General features: G+C 34.9%; 1 long non-coding RNA gene across 1 annotated transcript; it reads left to right on the plus strand.

Annotated features, from left to right (window-relative positions):
- Positions 1-1340: 1340 nt before the first annotated feature.
- LOC115346909 lies at positions 1341-10251 on the plus strand. Its single transcript, XR_003925306.2, has 2 exons — positions 1341-1760; positions 9144-10251. It is a non-coding gene; the product is annotated as an uncharacterized LOC115346909 (long non-coding RNA).
- The last annotated feature ends 9289 nt before the right edge of the window (positions 10252-19540 follow it).

Consider the following 19540-nt stretch of genomic DNA (forward strand, 5'->3'; position numbering starts at 1 on the left):
CATTTCTTTACCAAGATGGTGGTCAAGCACTGGAACAGGGTTCCTCGAGAGGTGGTTGATGCCCCAAGCCTGTCAGTGTTTAAGAGGCATGTGGACAATGCCCGTAACAACATGCTTTAACTTTTGGTCAGCCCTGAATTGGTCAGGCAGTTGGACTAGATGATCATTGTAGGTCCCTTCCAACTGAAATATTCTGTTCTGTTCTGTTCTGTTCTGTTCTATTCTATTCTATTCTATTCCCCCTCCCTTCTGACAAAATTCCAGTTGCCAGTGAAATAATGTTTCATTCAAAAAATGTTGACTGTACCAATTACTATTCTCTTTTATTTTATTTTTTTCATTTTTTTTAAGAATGAACCTGAAATTCAAGACTCGAGTGGTAAGAAACAAAATAGCTGTCTATAAAAGTAATGCAAAGAGGTTCTTTTGAAGGATCTTTCCAAAGTATGTCAGAGGCATGTTGTATTTCCCAAATGTATTTATAAGTATATATTTTACACAGTGGTATTTTCCCGCTGAATCAGTGCCAGTTCTTCAATAGCTCTTTTGCTTTACAATAAGGAACTTAATACTTAGTAGTTCTTATATTTGGGGTGCCATGTAAGTAGTCCTTTTTCTTGACTCCTAATCCCATCGAATTCAGTATCAGTCATCCTTCTGATGCTTGAGCAAAAAGGTTCAGAACCTCAGGTGCTTTCTGAACTTAAAATATCCATGGGCTGACTTCAAGCGACAGAAATTTATATTAAAATTCTGTGAAACTGGATTTTAAAACTAGAAATGACATTTTTCTAGCATACTTATATTCAGTATTCATGGCTATTCCTGTTAACACAACCCATATGAAATGAAGCCCTCCATTTACCAGAAAAGAGTTATTCACAGAGAAATTACCAAACAACTTTATTTTCAATGGGAACACAACGGCACCTTTGATTTTGGAGGTGCAGGTGATTCTTTTGTTTTAAACAATTAAACAAAAATGTTTAACAAAATTTACTATTTTTAATAGTACAAAAATCATTAATCTTTTGATTTGTGTTCTTTCCTAAGCTTAAATCTGTATTTGTGCTGTCAAGATTTATTGAAAATATAGATTCATGGAGGATAAAATGGAACATTAGTTCCACTTGGCTGTATTGTGCAGCTTATAGGACAATGCTGGTTTATACAGATGGCAGTCCAGGAAAAAAATGTGTAAAGGAGAATTTAAGTTCTTAATTTTGGTGTCTTCATAGTTTTGAACTCCATAGTGTGAGGCTTATTAATCTGCGCTGATCTCTGCCAGCAAACTACACATAGTTTTTTCAAAAAGCCCTGGAGGGAAATAGTGGGTTTTAATTGGAATGCCAAGGTCAAGAGGATCATTCCTCCTTATTGCATTTTTTTCCCTAATAACAGATTAGGAGGAACTGCAAGCATCTCTGTCATCTCTAGAGCTTTAATATAGTAGTTTGTTTCAGTTAGTACTGCTGAATAATATGTAATGCATGATATCTTTTGTGTGAAGCAATATTTATATCACAAATGTTTGGAAAATGCGTCATTAAAAGTGCTGGTATTAATAATGACCATTATTCATCACTTCGTACATAGAGTTAACTTGTTCTTTTTTAGGACTTTGACTGATGGTATCTTTGAATACTAAGCAAACTTTTTTCATGAATAGGTTGTCTGAGGACTGAATGGATCTGTTTACAGTAAACACAATTTTTAAGAAGATAACTGATTCCCTCACTCTCTGAATCAAAGTGGAAAAAGTAAGTTGGCTGGAATTTCAGTGTTTTAGAGGGAACGTCTAACACGGGTAAGTTAGAGTACGAGTGAATCCACAGAGGACTTCACTTTATTTTAGGAAGGTATACTTTTGAATTACCAGTTGCATCAATAAACATCTGTTTCACACAGTACAAATGGCCTTCTTACTTAAAGGACAGTCAGGAATTCCCTGTAGCGGAGATAACTCCATCTTCAAGTCAAGATGACCATGGAAGGCAATTTAACAGTGACAGTACCAGTGACATTGTGTCTTCTGATGGAAGTTATAGCTCTGGAAGGTGTTGATACAAAATACCACAGATACAAGTAGAAAATGACTGGAAATGAGAAATATGGATGCATCTGTTTCTTTTTTTTGCCACAACAAGGAAAACAGATGGTACTTTCATTGTTTTCTTGAGGTGATTGTTAGCTGAAAGCATATTTATATTGTCTCAAAGCTCTCGTAACCAATTTTTTTTGAAGTGAGTATGTCTTTGTACCTCACATTTGATCCCTAACACTAGACAGAACAAGTTTGGGACTGGCTTTTACTGAGAGACTTCTTCCCTCCATCAGTCTGAAATCTTTTGGAAGTCCTGTTGTCAGTCTCCACCTCTGCCTTCTGAACTTTTAAAAAAACAGGTTATTGGATAAAGTATATTTTTACACTGTGCTTGTCTCAAAGAAATTAGTCTCCATCAGCTCTTCAAAACTGGATTCTTTAGACTTTTAATGATGCAAGTCACATGTGTATTCTCCACCAAAAATGCAAAGGAGGTAAAAGAGACTTGATAATCTGGGCACTGAAGCTTTAATGAGACAAATTCTGTGTAATCATGCAAATCACCATTTGGCTGGCTTTTTTGGACAAAGTAGCTCATTCTCCACCTGCTAAATGGTAAGCCTGCATGGCACAAAAAAAGAGAGAATTCTTCCTACTTTGTGTCATCACAGTTCAGTGGTAATACTGCGTCACTGGTATTTGCATTTTGCTATACTGATACTCAGTGGGGTTTTTTTTATGTAAGCTTTCTGTTCCAACAGAAATGCCAGTCTGAATATTCATATTTTCAAAGGTAGCCTAATACTAAAATAAGACTGTAAAATTACTGACTCTCTTTGACATATCTCAGAGTAGCAATTATAATTGTTCTTGTTTAACAGCCAAATGATAGTGGAGACTGAATCCCTTAGGATTCTACAATGTTTTCACATATCAGGAATATCCTAGACCATGTTGTGCATTGAATTTGCATTATAATATATACCACAAAGTTAGTGAAATTTTCTGGGCTTTATACAGTAGCTTTCAAGTAACACCTGCAAGACTTCATTTTAGTCAACGCTTCCACAAGAGGACATATAAGTAATATCATTCTGGTAGTATGTTTAGCTTTTCCTATTTTGAATAGTTTTTGCTGTATTTTTTATAGTCAGCTGTATGGGTCTTTTGCTAACACTATTAAACTATGATCTATGGCTTGATACTAGTTATGCTGCATTCAGTCTTGTGTTTTGTTTTTTTAATTAATCAAAGATCTTGTTTATTAGAAATTACTAATAACTTTGGAGAGCTATTCTTATCTAAATTAAAATAACATTTACTTAAATGCCTATGATCTGACTTCATTAACATCTCATTCACTCTCCCAATTAAAGAATATTCTTGAAAGCTGTAGGCATACCAAGTACATATTCTTAATAACTGTAATAAAACACAGCAAGTTATTTTTCCTTTCGTGTTCTAATAACCATACAGCTGCCCTTACTTTCACACTACAACAGACTCTGTTTAAAAACCTGAAGCTTACTTACATTTCAAACAGTTTACTCCAAATTTGTCTTAGTACTTCCAATCAGTTGCATACTTAGCAATGTGTTCTTGGAAGACCCTTGCCGTTTCCCCAGGGGTGGCGGTGCCTGCTGGCATGCTGCCATGCTCCATTCTGTCTATCCTCTCTCCAGCTTGCTGTGTAGACTAGCAATCTTGTAGAGCAGGCAACAAGCTGTGAAAGGCATTTACTGTCCTGGTGCTGCTTCAGTTCTGTCTTATTACTGGATATAATGGAACTACTGCCCAAGAAAACAGAGGGTTTTAGCCTGCTAACCCTACTTCAGAAGGCTGAGCATTAGTCTGGCCAGGCTTCTAGGAAGCCTCTAAGGCAGCCTAAGTTTGTACTGCAGCTAAAAGAAGCACTTACTGGCTTAGTCCCACTTCTGTGCCATTACTTTTCTTTTGTTGGCACAATCTTTTGTGGAGATGTGTGTTGAAATGAGTTAGGAAAACAATCCAGGTTAAAGTTAACACAATTGAGGAAACAAACAGAAATGGTTACTTTGAAATCCAGCCGATAGGTCAGACCTGATAATACTTAGAAACCCTGTGATCAGAGACTTTCCAAAGAAGAATTATTCAGAACCATCCCTCATATATATTTTCAAGATGAGACCTTGTTAGGATGCCAGGTTTCATCTGAGAGATTGCTCAGTAATGTTCCTGAAATGAATTATAAGGATTCAGTTGATGTTAAATCTGATATTAAAGGATATATTCTGCACTAGATTTAAAGACTAGACTCTAGGATATCCATGAACATTGAACCACCTGTTTTTATGTTAATTGATGTACATTGTACATCTCTGAAATCAGATTCACAAAGCAGATAGAACCTTTTCGCACTTAAGGGGAAAAAGGATAAAAGGCCTTGGAGCACTTCTCAGGTAATTGTTTAGAGCATTTCACAGTATAGTTCCACCTTTTTATTCCCTGTGAATCAAAAAATGGGATTTAACAGATGTATTTCCTTCTTTGTAGTCTTTTCAACATTGAAACCTGTGCCAGACGCTTGGCCATAGCCAAACATATTTTTTTTTATAAAGAACAATTTTTGTATTAATTTTAGATCTAATTTTGCAAGACAGTACTCCCTCTACTGTCACGACATACTTTAGTCCAAAGTCAGTCAACATGCTATCTTGCAGCTGCCTTACATGGAGTATACCCAAAACAGTGAATAGTTTATACATATCATGCATCAAATAAAGAATAATTCAGCAGATTGCTTAGAGTGCCACCTTTTACTGTGCTCTTTGTGTTGTACATATCACAGTGGGGTAGGTTCTCCATGATGTATAGTTAATGAAAAAGATGAAATGAGAATAAGGCATCCTTTGGGATCTTCCCAAAGCTGCTCAGTCCCAAATCTCATTCAACTTTACGGTTTGTCAACAGAATTACATAGCAAAGATGAGGTTTTACATACTAACATTTTCATTGTTAAAACCATTAACTGCTTGTATGGTAGGGAAAATCATTGTATATTCATGCTATCTAAAAGAAATAAAGTACACAGACTTTACTCTATAATTTATTAATTTACATTTGATCTTTTTTTAAATTTATGAGCACTTCTCATAGATGTAGGCAATGCAATAACATGTTTAAAATGTAAGTAAATCAAGGAATCATTCATTTACCTTGAATATCCATAACACAACACAAGCCCTTTACAGAAAAGCAACCCACGCATTAAATTAACAGAAATAGCATTCATATAACTGTAATCGGTAGAATAAGTGAAATAACCTGGAATATGAAGAAAATCAGGGATTAAAGACAAGCTAGAACATTTTAAATGCTTATTTTTTCTTCTCTATCTACACATTTTTCATATAATAGTATATTATGCCAAATTTTGTCCCCAGTTGCAACCAAGGAGTTTCACTAAGGGCAATACATATGTGTGATATCAGAGTAGACAGTGCATAAAACACAAATACTGCAAGAATAGCAGAATGTGGAGACTATGGAAAGGATGGCTTCCAAATCTGGGGAGAAATGAACAAAATGAGTCATTATATTCAGTTTATTTAGTTATATAATAATCTTTCATTTTGAATGGTGTTGCAGTTTCTTAAATTTATAATGTTGCAATGGTATTTTTACAAAACACAAGGTTTAATACTTAATACATACTTAACTCCATTAGAAAATCAACTAGAAAGTGCATACAATGATCGAGAGAGATGTGGATAGAATATGGAGGTACCTAAAGAGATTTTAGTATATTTATTTTAAAAATGGTTGGCAACTGCATGCTCCCATTCAGGTTGGCTGCTCTGCACCATCACATGGAAGAGATGAGATGGCCACCTAATAAGTGTTTTGATTTACAAAGTCCTAAGCCTAGTTTATAATTATTTACACCTCATCTGTGTTATATCCAGTCAGATCTTAGCTGTAATGGCCTACTTCAAAACAGCAGATATATGGCTGTAGAATGCACATGTGACACAAGCAAACTCTGATCATGTATTTGGTTGAATTATTCCTTTTGTCATCTGCAGGCTTTTTCATTGATTAACAGTGGTCTTCTCATTTACAAGACAGGCCTTTCTGTTCTTTTCTTTTGACTCAGGTAAGCGGTGACAGGAATAGAGACCAAAAAGTCTTGATCACCCATGTTCTCTGAAGTGGAGAAGACATTCAGACATGATTTCTGGATCTATGATCTTGTTGTTTATGTTCAGTTTGTGATAATTATTTATTGGTCACTTGAGATTAGCTGAATATATATTGGCAAAACCACTGTGGCCTGATGGAATTTTCATGCTACAGAAGAGCTTTTTGCCATCAAGATCCTTCAGAAAGCATAGCCTCAGGCACTTCTGAAAAGTGAGGTTGTGTTCTGTATTTTATATGACTTTTCCAAGACATCTTTACATCTGTTTATCCGATAAACTTAAACATACTAACTTTGTATATTTAAGACAGATAAACTTAAAAAGTACTATCAAAACAGAGTCTAAAATGCTCACTTTTTGTTGCCAAGATGTCTCCCATTAATCAGTAGTTCTTATGGTATTAGAAACAACTCTAAAGAGTTATGACTGCTCTCTAGAAGAAAATGCAACACTGTAGTAATTCAGTATGAAGCTTTTCTATTTCTAGTCAGTTCTGACATGTTTGATTTCCTCTTTGTTTAATGTTCAGATCATAGCCAATATGAAGAGGTCCAAAAATTCACAAACACTTTACCTATCTCTAATGACCTTAAAGACTAGAAGAACATATTTTTACTCAGCTTCTTCATGTTTGAAACCAATGAAAATCTAGGCAAAATTAAATACAAGCAGAAATATTAACATACTGAAATTACAGAATCATAAAATATCTTGAGTTGGAAGGGATCCATCGAGTCCAACTCCCTGCTCCTTGCAGGACTACCTAAAACTAAACCATATGACTAAGAGCATCATCCAGATGCTCCTTAAATTCTGGTCGGCTTGGTGCCATGGCCACTTCCCTGGGAGCCTGTTCCAGTGACTGACCACCCTCCCAGTGAAGAATCTTTACCTAATGTCCAATCTAGACTTCCTCTGACGAAGCTTCATACCGTTCCCACGTGTCCTATTGCTGGTCACCAGAGAGAGGAGATCAGTACCTCCCCCTCCGCTGCCCCCGTTGAGGAAGAAGTGGACTGCGATGAGGTCACCATAGCTTCACTTGATTTCAGAGCAATGGCTAAAGTCACTTTGTCTTCCAAGACTCAAACAAAAATTCAGTCCCAATTGTATAAACTTTGTGAATCCACGAAGTTCTGGAACTGTTGGCGGGTTCAATAACAATCCCAACCCAATAACAAGAAGGTGATATAAAATGCTAACTGTAGACCATTTTTTAGTCCCTATAATATTTAGTTGTTCTTTGTACAATACAATAGTTAACATTTTCACAATTGTATTCAGTCCTAGAAATTGAGCTGCTTTGATGCAAGTTCTTTAAAATATTTCTGGTTTATTGTTTTAATTATTTATTTTTCTCTCTCCACCTTATATTATTATAGATGAAATATATCCTGGATTACAAGTACTAAAAGCTACTAAAACAGCTTCATATAGCAAATCTAGATGTTTGGTGTTCTAGTTATAATGAACCTTTTTTTGCAGTGTGGAAATAAAATCCAAACTCTAGTAAACTCTCACTGACATTTTTAGTCAGGTTTACCAACAAGTGCATAAGTAAATGACTAACACTAATGGGTTACATCTTAAGTGTTTAAACTTCTCTTGACTTTAACTACACCTGGAATCTTTTCAGTAGGAACAGCTAAGTAGTGATATTTGATAGCAGCTTCTGTACATAGAGAAATAAGCAAGAAACATGCGAAGAGGTTCTTCCTCTTAATGCTGTACTCAACCACAGTTTGGTGTTTGAGTTTGTTTAGTGTTTTGGGTTTGGTTGGTTTTGGTTTTGGTTTTGGGTTTTTTTTGTGTGTGTTTGCTTGCTTTTTATGGCATTCCAAAATAATGCAATATTGGCTGAGTGCATTTTCTTCAGGTCCAGGTCTCATTCTTCATGACTATGGTAGTGAGGTCCATCCATCTGCAAGAGGCTTCAGGGAAAATTGAGTTCCCTTTTTTTCCTTCTCATATTTATTCCTTTTTTTTCCCCTCAAGCAGGCTACAAAACATGCAATGGGCCAGAGTAGTTTCAGATTTAAATCAGGCAAACTAAGCACTTGTGATTTAAATAGTTGTGTTTTCATGCATTTAAATCCCACAGGTTCATGTTCCTAAAAGGGAAGGTCTGGTGAACCATTTCCTGGCAAAAAAAAAGCTCTAAACATTTATTCCCTTAAATAAACCTTCTACCTTATTTTACATATAAATTTTTCAAACGTTTCCTAACCGCAATAATTAGTACATCAGGAGCCCAATTCTTATTGGCTTTAAAGACCAACCTTTTGTATTTTCATAAATCCCTCATCAACGTTACCATGGTTACATAATGACAATTTAACCTTGCAAGTGGCTTATCAAAATATCAGGTACTAAAACAGTGCTGGGTCTGAGTTTACATATCCCAACCAAACAAGTATCATATTCTTTATTTTCTAATTAACTACAGGTTTCTCTGTATAAAAATAGTATTCCCTAATTGAAAGACTTGTGTCAATCAAAATTCTCAAGCCTGAAATGTCTCTTTTTGTTTTTCTGAAAAGCTGAAAATATTAACAGAACCTATTGGCATGATTTTGTGATTTCCTGGGTTAGCATTACTGTATTGAAACGTGCTTTCAGAAAAGATTTTCCTTTTGGAGGTGATAATCTTATTCACTTGCTAGAATATCTGTATTTCAGTGAAACAGGACTTCAGATGGCTTTCATTACTTTATTGATCATCTGAGAATGAAGATAGCAGAAAGAGCTACTATTTTTCATGAGTGAAGAGAAATTATTGATATTGATCAGTTGGTGATGTTGGGATGGATTACATATCATTAAATAATCTGTTTGAAATGAAAGATAATAATGCTATTCAAGATATTCTCCTGGGTTTGCTAACAAATACTCTTTCCATAGTTTTTTTTTTTTTACAGATAAGTAAAAGACTGCAAGAGGAAAAAGGCAAAGGACAATCCTACAGAATTTATTTTCTTGCAAAAGAGATGCAAAGAACAGTGACCCTTTGGAAAACTGATTAAATGTTGATTTTGAGTTTTTGTTAATTTTCTTATATAGACACTTGAGGACTATTTTTCAAATATCCTTGGAAAAATCAGTTCTACAAAAAGTTTTGTTATGGTTTGTTTTTTTCCATTTCTATAGCTTTCTACAAATAAAAGTTAAATATTCTGTTAAAGTGAAAACTAAAGGATATGCTTTACTGTAGTGGATGTACTGATACTGTGATGATGGATGAGTAAACTGAGAATTTGTTGATTGTAAGCTAGTATGTTGTAAGTAATATATCCAGATGGTCAAGAATACTAGGTCTGTCATTTTATGTTTTGCTTCATTCTATTGTTCAATTTTTTAATTTTACTTTGCATATAAAATTTTTTCTTACACATAAATTCATCAAAGTATGCAGAAAACTTCTTAATAGTTTTAGTCATGGATAGTAGGAATATAGCTGTCTTTAAATGATTGGTAAATGTATGTTGGTCATTTATGTTAGTCACATTTTTAATCCAATGAGACAATTTCTCTAGTATTGTCTGCTGAGAGATGTGGCTGGAGTAGGGGATTCTACTCATTTTCTTTGCACAGAAAAGACCATTTTCTGTTGGGATGTTCAGCATCGGATGCTGCCTGCCTGGTACACCTTCCCTGTCTGTATCAAATGTGACCTGTTCCTCTCAGCTTTCAGGCCATGCTGTAGGCTCCATCTGTCGCATTTGAGTTTTCAAAATTAAGGCCATCAAGGCATAAACTAAGAAGCAGTGCTAGTAGGTGACATGAATTGTTAATATTTCCTAGGTACTAATGTGACTTGACTAGAAGTTTTGTGATTTTTCTTTCAAGTTTATAACTGGTAACATGCTTAGACTGCATAAATTACTGGGAGGTTTTTGACACCAGCGATTAATTGCTGAAAGCTTAACATTTCATAAGATTGTGCATGCACGTGATTTTAAAAAGTTTCACCTTCAATTCAGTGGGAAAACAACCCTGTGACTAATTTAAATAAATTTAACAACCTGTGCCGTGGACACCTGCTGTTTCACAACATCATCTCAAGAGCTGGCACAGAAGTGCTTCTGGGCAGTCATTTTATGCTAACTTAGTCTTTCTTAGGTGAGTTATTTCAGTGGGATCAGACACCTGCTGGCATCTCAGATAAAAATGGGAATGTCCCAAGTGACCTTTCGAGAACAACACATCAAAGGAAAAGCTCTGTAGCTACCTCATTGTTTTTCCAAACCATTTGGTTCCTAGTCTTTTTAGAAAGAAAAAGTTCATCATAGAACTTTTACTTGGGAAAAGCCATAACACTGGAGACAGTAAAAATGTAATTCAGTAGGCATTGGTCCTCTACAACTTTCCCTTCCAGAAAAAGTTGTATAGTAGCTTAATTAGAGCTTAATTAGTCCTGCCTCTCCAGAGTGCTGATGCTTGATATTTGCAGTGTCTTACAGTAGGAAGTTCACTTTTTTCTTTTTCATTAAATTTTATTAAAAAATAGGAAAAAAAAGCACCTCTGATCACCAGTCATGCGTTTCACTCATTACTGTGCTTAGAATTTCTGGTAGAAAATGCTTTGATTCTTCTTATTTTGTTGTTCTTGTTTTGTTGTGGTGTTTTGTTTTGTTTTAAACAACAACAATTCAAATATGGCAGTTGGATGCAGATTGCTGTACAGTCTAGACTGCAGCACTTTATACACACAGGTCTAGAGTCTTCAAAACTCCTCTGGGAAGCTGTGAAGGGGAATGCAAAAGAGAGAGGATTGCAGCTGCCTAATGCTGTGATCTCCTTTCTGTAAGGTTAGTAAACTGTATCTTGCTCCCTAATGTCCTGCTAATTCTCTCCTCCTGAGTTGGGTCAAGGTAGTGGGAGAAAGTTACATGTATTGGAGAGAAAGTGAGGGGAAAAGAGCAGAACATACACCTGATGCAACTGGCAGCTTTGTCAACTTTTTATTATTTCAGAGCTGCCTAAGAATTCACAAGGTGAATTTTTCAATACAACTCAGAAAGTGTAGCTGACTTCAAGGTTGGCAGAATTAGGGGTCATTAACCCACTCCAGAAAAGTGCTATACATGCTTTGTCCCTTCTCATATCCCTTAGCTGACTATTCAGAGATAAAAATGAAATGTGGTTCTGAGTGCATACAGAGTTACCTATGCAACGCTCTTGTAGAATTTGAGCATTATGGACTCAATTCCATATCATTATTATTCAACTTTTTTTTTTACATACAGAAGCTTGGTTGGCATAAAAATTGTAAAGCCTCATTTAATAATAAGCTTGGTTTTTTCCCTGGGTTCATTTAGAAACAATATTTTTACTTCTATTTTTTTTGAGACTTGGGAGCCTGAAGAGTCTCTCAGGGAGTCACTTACGTGAAAGTTTTTAGTTTTCTTAGGCTTGTTTTTTTTCCTCTCTCACCTGTTTCACTCTTTTTAGAAGACGTAGCAGGTCTTGATATGTTAATAAAACATTTTTGTCCTCCTTTTCCTCTTTCTAACTTGTTTAAATTGCTAAGTCTAGAAATATTCACAAATTGTGCTGTATACCTCCCTTGGTACAACAGGAAAAACAGGAAAAGAATCTGCTAGGCTGAAACATAATGTTGTAACATTAGGACAGTTAACAAAATAAAAATATAACATCTGATGCCTGGATTATTTCCCTGTTGGTCATTCTCAGCTGATGAAATAGTAATTAATCATGTAATTTGTAAGGTGAAGAATAACAAAAACTCTGTGCAGACTCTGAGGAACCCTGTAAATTCTAAATTATTTACCTAAAATTGAGACACTTGTGACTACAACATAACATTTCAACTAATACATCTCTTGTAGCCTGCTGCAGATATTGGTACTTAAACCATGTTGTCAGTAAATCAAAGAAGATTTGATTTGATATTTAAACACTAAGGCATTAGTTTTTAAAAAAACATATTGTCAGTAAATCAGACAAGATTTGCCTCAAGAAAGTTTGGTAAGGATAATGTTTTGCCTCATAATGTTTTGGTAAAATCTAACTCTTTGGATCAGGGGAATTCTGAACCATGATGCCATGTAGCATCCTACCTTCTGAAACATCTGTGTAAATATGAATCTTGCCTTCAATTTTAAAAACAAGGGTTGCCAGATCTCTATGCATATTAGGTCCCTGTTGAACTAAGCAATATGAAAGAATAAAATCAAATGACCATCCTGCTTCTACATGTTGTTTCTTCCCACTCTGTCCATTACAGCCCAGTATTCTAAATCAGCTTTCTAAAACTAAGACTGCCTCATCCTTTGTGTTTGCCACATCAGAAATTTAGTATTAGTGGTGAGGTCATCTTAAAATGAAGTAATTTTAAATTCATACTTTGTTCCCTCAATCCCAAAGGCAAGACTGAACAGAAAACCTCATGGCCTCTACCATGTAATAAGAAATATTCATTCCAAACCACCTCTCAGCATCTTTCAGTGCACAGTTTCTGATGAAACCACACTACCTTGGTTGTCGATCCCCCAGTGAAGAATAAGACTGGCAAAGAGAATGTTAATAAACCTAGATTTAGCAACGTTAATCCTTAAGAGGAGATCAAAGAGTACTTTTGAATTATTTGAGTATCCATGAATTTCTAATAACTGATATTTTTCTGGACGAGAAGAGTAATTTTTACAATAAAACTATCTAATTTATTCTCAGCTGATACTTGATTTCAAAGAAACAAAGCATCGTAACACACCAAATCTTGCATGCCGAAAAGGATCGGTCAAAGTTTAGTAATAGGAGAAGCAAATTACTCCAGGAAAACACCCCCAAAAGAAACAAGACATGACATAACTAAGGAATAAACACCAATTTATATATAAAGTTGTGTTTGAATTCCCAGGAAGACGTAATCCAATCAGCAATTTATTGGTAGGTATTTTATGGTATTTATCATCATGTAGCATCTAAACTTCAAAGCATTGACTACAACTGTCATTACAAGAGATGACATTTCATGTTTGTAGATATAATAAATTACTGATGTATGTTTTCATCATGAAAATGTTTATGATTATTCAGGTGTGTTTGGCTGCTCTCTCTCCTGCTGTGTAAGTGTGCACCAATGTGGGAGCAGTGTAATTAGGGATTTACTAAGTCTTAGTTAGCATTGCTATGTTTCTTAAGCAATCAGCACTTTATAGAGCAGAGTAGTTTAACACAGAAAACTAAAACTCAATGTGAGAAATGTCAGTAGAGATTTTGTCTCAACAGTTGACACTTGCTGCTGGCAATGGAGTCTAAAGGTTAGATACCTGTGTTAGCACATCTTCTCTGCCTGTTTTTTTTTTTATTTTTAATAGCTTAAACTATTGCTCTTTTTGTCCTCCTATTCTGAACAAATGCAGATGTCTATCAGCTTTTCTTTCTCACAGTTCGGTGCTATAGACTTTCATTATAATAGCAGATTTAGAGTGGGCTGTTTCTAGTGCCTAGTTATCAGCAACATTTTTGCTGGTTTCTGAATCATTGTTTGAGACATCTGCTTGCACTGTCAACCTGAGAGCTGTCTTTAAAATCATACATCCTTGACATATATAATTAACTAGCTTGGAGAAACGTGGTTGACTGAAAGCTGTACAGGATCAAGAAGAAAGCCCATGACTTGGCACATATTCATATGACCTAATTGACCTAATGGAGCAGGAGGAACTAATCATGCTTTCAGTCATTTCTCCTGTCATCTGTGGCTCTCCTTTTACTGTGTTTAATGTTTTCACTTTTCCCAAGCAAGATATCCAATACCTTTCTGCTGAAGATGACCACAGGTTTGTCTGCTTTTTACTGACAGTATGTAATTGTCCACCAGGAATGAAAGCTAAGAGGACCAACTTTCGTTAGGTGGAAAATAGATTGAAGGGTTTCAACAATGGGGTTGACAACGGATCTGCAGAAGTGCAGGTAGTAAGCAGTGTGGATGGCATGCTTGGAAGGGGAAAAAACCCTGAAAAATGTAAGGAATATCACTTTGAACTGTATTAAGCATCTGAATTGGGGCATTGTTGACTGGAAATTGCAAATAATATGAATTTATTTCAATTCAAATATTAATCTGTGTTTTGAAAAGCACAGATATTTTGAAGTATTGGATCCAATTTTTGATTTAAGAATTTTTCTAAGTAGGTCATGTGTAACTCATCCTGAATCAATTAATATTAGAAAGTGGTTGTCAGATTTACCTAAATGCCATTCCTTGTCACCAAAGTAAACAAATTTGACCATTCTATGGAATACCATTCTTCCATATTTAAGCATGGGCCCACTTTTCATCAGTGTAAAGGATCAGAGCATTAAAAAACTGTATTCTAAATTGTTTTCTTTTCTGTAAATTTGCACTGCTTCTATAATATTTGAAAGAGACCTGCATATTATGAATCTAGGCTCATGTTTCAAATACATCCTGCGCCTTTTTCCTTTTGTTATTTAAATGTATATTTACCTTTGGTTCTGCTGGAAATTTTTTGTCCTCATACACTATAAACAGGAGTTTTGCATGCATGACTGCACACAGAACACTTAATTAATCTTGAACTTTGTGGTAGGATTCTTAAAATGACTTCATATATCAAAGTTTTAATTGCAGGTTTTGCAAATGAGAATATTTGTAGACATACATTTTGTTAGAAATATGCTTTATCCTTTTCACAGTTCAAGGTGAGACTGGGCAAGGGAGAACCACTGAGAGGATTCCTAAACAAATAAACAGAATCAAGCTCAGGATACTCTTTGAGCCAAAACCAGTTATGTGATGGTAGATTACTTAGGAAATGCTTCAGATAAACTTCTTGCAACTTGGCATCCTTTCATAGCCCTGCTGGAAAGAGGATGCTGGACTAAATGGTCCTTGGTCTGAACTAATACCACCGTTCTTATACTCTGTTAATAAGTTCAGATTAACATGACTTTTTCATGAGGAGACTATGGCTGGAGTAAGACTTGTTTTGTCTCTCAGAAGGAAAAACAACTTGCTGATTTCACAAACAGGATTAAAAATAAATGCATGAAAACTGGTCTGCTTGTAATTATTAAGACTTCCAGCCTGCTTCAGTGGGCTAATAGTTAATGGGAGACAATAATATTCTGGTCTTCTTTTTAATAATGTATTGGTTGGAAGAAACATAAAATCTGCGTGTTTGATTTTTTTCTTTAATGTGTTCTACTGTTCTAGGTAAGAAATACATCCAAGATTTTCTTTTTCTCTTATAGGAGTGAATGTAGAGTAGATCAGTAACTTTAGTCAAGTTGCATAGGATTTTCATTTGGCTAACCAAGTAAAAAAAGACTATGGCTTTCCATATTAATTTAATGTAAGCAGTATTTCTTATTTAGGTAGTATATTTGTTCATTTGGACATCTTCAAGCATATTATATTAGGTTATAAGCTGCTTCTCCTACCATGAAAAAACTTTGGCAATAAAGATCAGAAAAGAAACTAAAAAGAATAAATTCATAGAAAGAAATATATTATTCACAGGTACAGGTAGTATAGGCCTACCCAAAAGCTATAAATAAAGATACCTGGACCTTAAACAAATCTAATCAAAATGTGATCATTATAACGGTTTATTCCTTACAGCTTCAGAGAGCTGAAGAGAGGATCACAATTCAGTGCGCACTAAAAGAGCTAATGTTATACCATTATTTTCTAGTTATTTTAGCGAGTAACTTACACATTGCTTTATGATCTCACTAAGCCACATTGTGATTCTTTTAGGTTGCCTTTACTTAGATAACATAAAAAACCCAAGATGGAATATTTTATCTTTAGGATATTTCTTGGGAAACAACTTTAATTGAGAGAGAAGTATGACTGATAGTGAAAAGCAAATGAAGAATGCTATAGAAAACTTAGAGATTTTAAGTGTCTAAGTTAGTGAATATGTTTGGATGTTTTTGTCAACACCATCTTAAATTCAAGATGTAATCCTTTATTTCAATTCATAAAATCACTTTCATAAGTATCCTTCTGTGTTCTGTGTCTTGTTAGTCTTAGTGATCTGGGCATGCTCTGAGCATAATAGTACTTGCAGAATATTAGCAGCTCCCACTTCTGTTGAGACTATTGAAGCTAGGTGTCATATTAGGCCTGACAGTTTGGTATTTGTCAGAAGATGACAAATTGTAAGCAGGGTTTTGAAGCATTGTCATGCTGGACAAAGATAAAATTAAATCATCAAGTGCTTTTGCAGATCTTGTCCTGAAGTTCAAAAACAGGCCTCTTGAACTTGTATATCTACACAGATTCAATAGAAATTAACTTCAAAATGTAATGTAAAAACTGTGCTTCTCATCTTTCTGGGTCACATTTAGCAGTACACAGATGACATCAAAACTAATTTTAAAAAACAACATTATTTACAATCCACAGGAAAATGGAATTTTTAAATTTGGCTTTGGTCTAAAATTGATTGAAAATTGTTTGAAAAAGCTGTGATTCACTGTCTCTGAGGAAGGCCTACTGAGAATTTAGATATAAACTCTCAAAACCTCACTGGACATAACGAAGTTCATAGCATTCAGTGTTATTTTCTGGTGTAAACTAATTTGCTACAAGCTTCGTAATTTGTCATGTCTATTTTTTTGGTTTTATTTAACAGAATTTATATATTTAAATAATGCAATATGCATATATAAAATTTATCGTTAAAAATGGTTAGCTTAGAGCATAAGAATTTCATTTGAACTGTAGCAGAAAACTGCAAATGTAGGTACAGTCCTAATAGCTTTCTTATGCTGCTTCACTAAAATACTCCAACACAGCCTAGAACAGAGGGATGTAGACTATTTTCCAGCATGCTCAGCACCTGAATTCTGTGTTCTTAATGGCAAAGGGCTGCGCACTCCTTATCAACTCTCACAGCCATGAAGTGATATTTGAGCACTGATGGGCATCTCTTCAGGCATCCATGCTTGTCAGGTTCCTTCCAGCAGCTGCCACTCCCCATGCACCCAAACACCCATGTGCCTCCTCTGAGGCAGTGAATGACAGCATGTGGGTACATGTACCTCCAGTTCTCTCCCTCTTCTTTTCTTGCCTGCCAGTGTTATTCTACTGTTTGATCTCCATCGTATCTTTGAATTTAGACAATAGACTCACACTTTTACAACTGTGTATGAAGTCTACATAGTTCTTAAAAAAAGCACAACCACAATCCATAAAATACATGCTCAGGAGCTACTGTGCTACACAAGCAATGAGAAACTATTTTTTTGCTCAGTCTACATATATGAAAAACCATGGTGTGTTATTCATGATTCTAGCTAGGTAACTAAAACCAAGAAATCAATGTTTATTTTAACTCACAAAACTATGATAACAGAAGCCATACCGTTGATGCAACTTCATCAGCTAAAATATTTCTACCCCAAGTATATCTTTTTCTGTTTGAAAACTGGGTATGTACTATATCTCTAAAAGAACTATTTCGCTTGTACAAATGTTTTAGCAAACTGGTTTACAAAACTTTTCTAGTGCAAACAAAAACTTAAATCTTCATAGAAGCATAAATGTAAATTACTTTTCTGAAATACTTCACCCACTCTCACAACAAGACGGCATTGCACATACTTCTTACAAAGAAAGAATTATAGTACTTACCAAAAAATAATGCTCATGTAATTCATACAAATCCAAACATTGTACAAAGAAAACAAAGGTCTAAACTTTGTTTACCATGTTCTCCTCAGCAGAAAATAAAATTTTTAACAGATTTATTTAAAAGAGTAAAATACACTATCTTAAACTCCAATGTTAAGAGCAATATACAGACGTGATAGTCTTCCTATAGTTATATACTTGCTGATGTCCCTTGCTGAGATGCAGTAACTTAATCTTCACGGTGCTCTGGATTCTACGTTAGACCACTTTCACTGTCTGTGCTAGAACTGTCTAGAACAGTAGATAACTCATGTGAAATGTTTTTGCAGATTATGCACATGCTGCAGATTTAGAGGGCCACTATAATATCACATATTCTGCCTCAAATATTGCACAAAGAGCACTGGGTGTTCCTGTTTTCATAGACCTTCTTCATGTGAGGAAATAAAGTATGCTGAATCTGTTCTGCAGTCTTCACGTGGTGCCCTACACTTCACAGCCTGGAGGGGGACTGAAAAAGTAGCTGGAGAAATAAATTTGGAATTGATAAAGGCATTTAGTGATTATTTCCATTAGTACAGAAGAAGTTCTCATAAGTTACTGGAGAAATCCTTTGAATCCTAACTTCTCAGGTAAGCCCCGAGAAAAAAAGTAACAGGATTCATTACTTCAGTCTCCCAATTTAATTAGGTAAGAGAAATGTTCATGGTTGAAAGCAGGTACTTGCATTTTGTAATTTGTTCTTTGCTTTTTACTTCAGGTCATATACAGAAATAGTAACTTGCTCCTGCAGAATCTATTACTGTACTTTGAATCTACAATGAGCAATATTTGCAATAATTTAATGGGAAAAAAATGAAGTAAAACTCCTGTTCGTTTATCTCGTCTTGAGCATGACAGCTCAGCTTCAGATGGATGTACAGTTGCTGGACCATTACATTATGCTTAAGAGAGCTTTCTAGCAGTAGTTGCTGTATTGAATCTTTCTTGAATTTCGTTTAATATTAGCTTATAAGTATGAACTGTTCTCTACGCAGCACTTCATGAAAAAATAAAGCCCTGTCTTTAATTATTTTCATTAAAATTTGTGTTCTCATTTTAAGGAGCCAGTCTGATGTCTTGCATACCAAGAGAACTTACTATGATACAAGACTGTCATCTAGTGAATGATTTGGGTGAAGAACACAAAACCAAATGCCTCAACAGTATGGAGATTTTGAGTCATACTATAAGTATAGCTGGTTAGACAGCAGAAATACTCAAATTATTTAAAAAGTTTTCTTCTGACCAACACTACACATTAAAGAAGGATTATTTGAAAAATGTAGTATTAAAAGGAAAAGGATAAATTGTCATTTACTACTTCAAGACATGGTACATATCCTTCCTTAATACCTTCAAATTTCATGTACTAAAACCACAGTCCAAAACTCAAAGTCTAAATGGAAAGTAAATTAAATTAGAAAGTTAATTAGAAGTTTTCTTTTTCTAACACAAGCTTAACATTTATCTGAGTTGTTGAAAACCTTAAACATTTATTTGCTTTGCCTTACAAAACAACATATAACTTTTCTCCAGAAAGGTCTGAAAAGCCTATTACCTGTGGAGAGTACTTATGTTAAAGAATCTTTTATGCCTTTACAAAAGCTAGCTAAACTCTGCAGTAGTCTGTTTTATTGC

This window comes from Aquila chrysaetos, chromosome 1, assembly GCF_900496995.4.
Source record: "Aquila chrysaetos chrysaetos chromosome 1, bAquChr1.4, whole genome shotgun sequence".
NCBI classification, from domain to species: Eukaryota; Metazoa; Chordata; class Aves; order Accipitriformes; family Accipitridae; genus Aquila; species Aquila chrysaetos.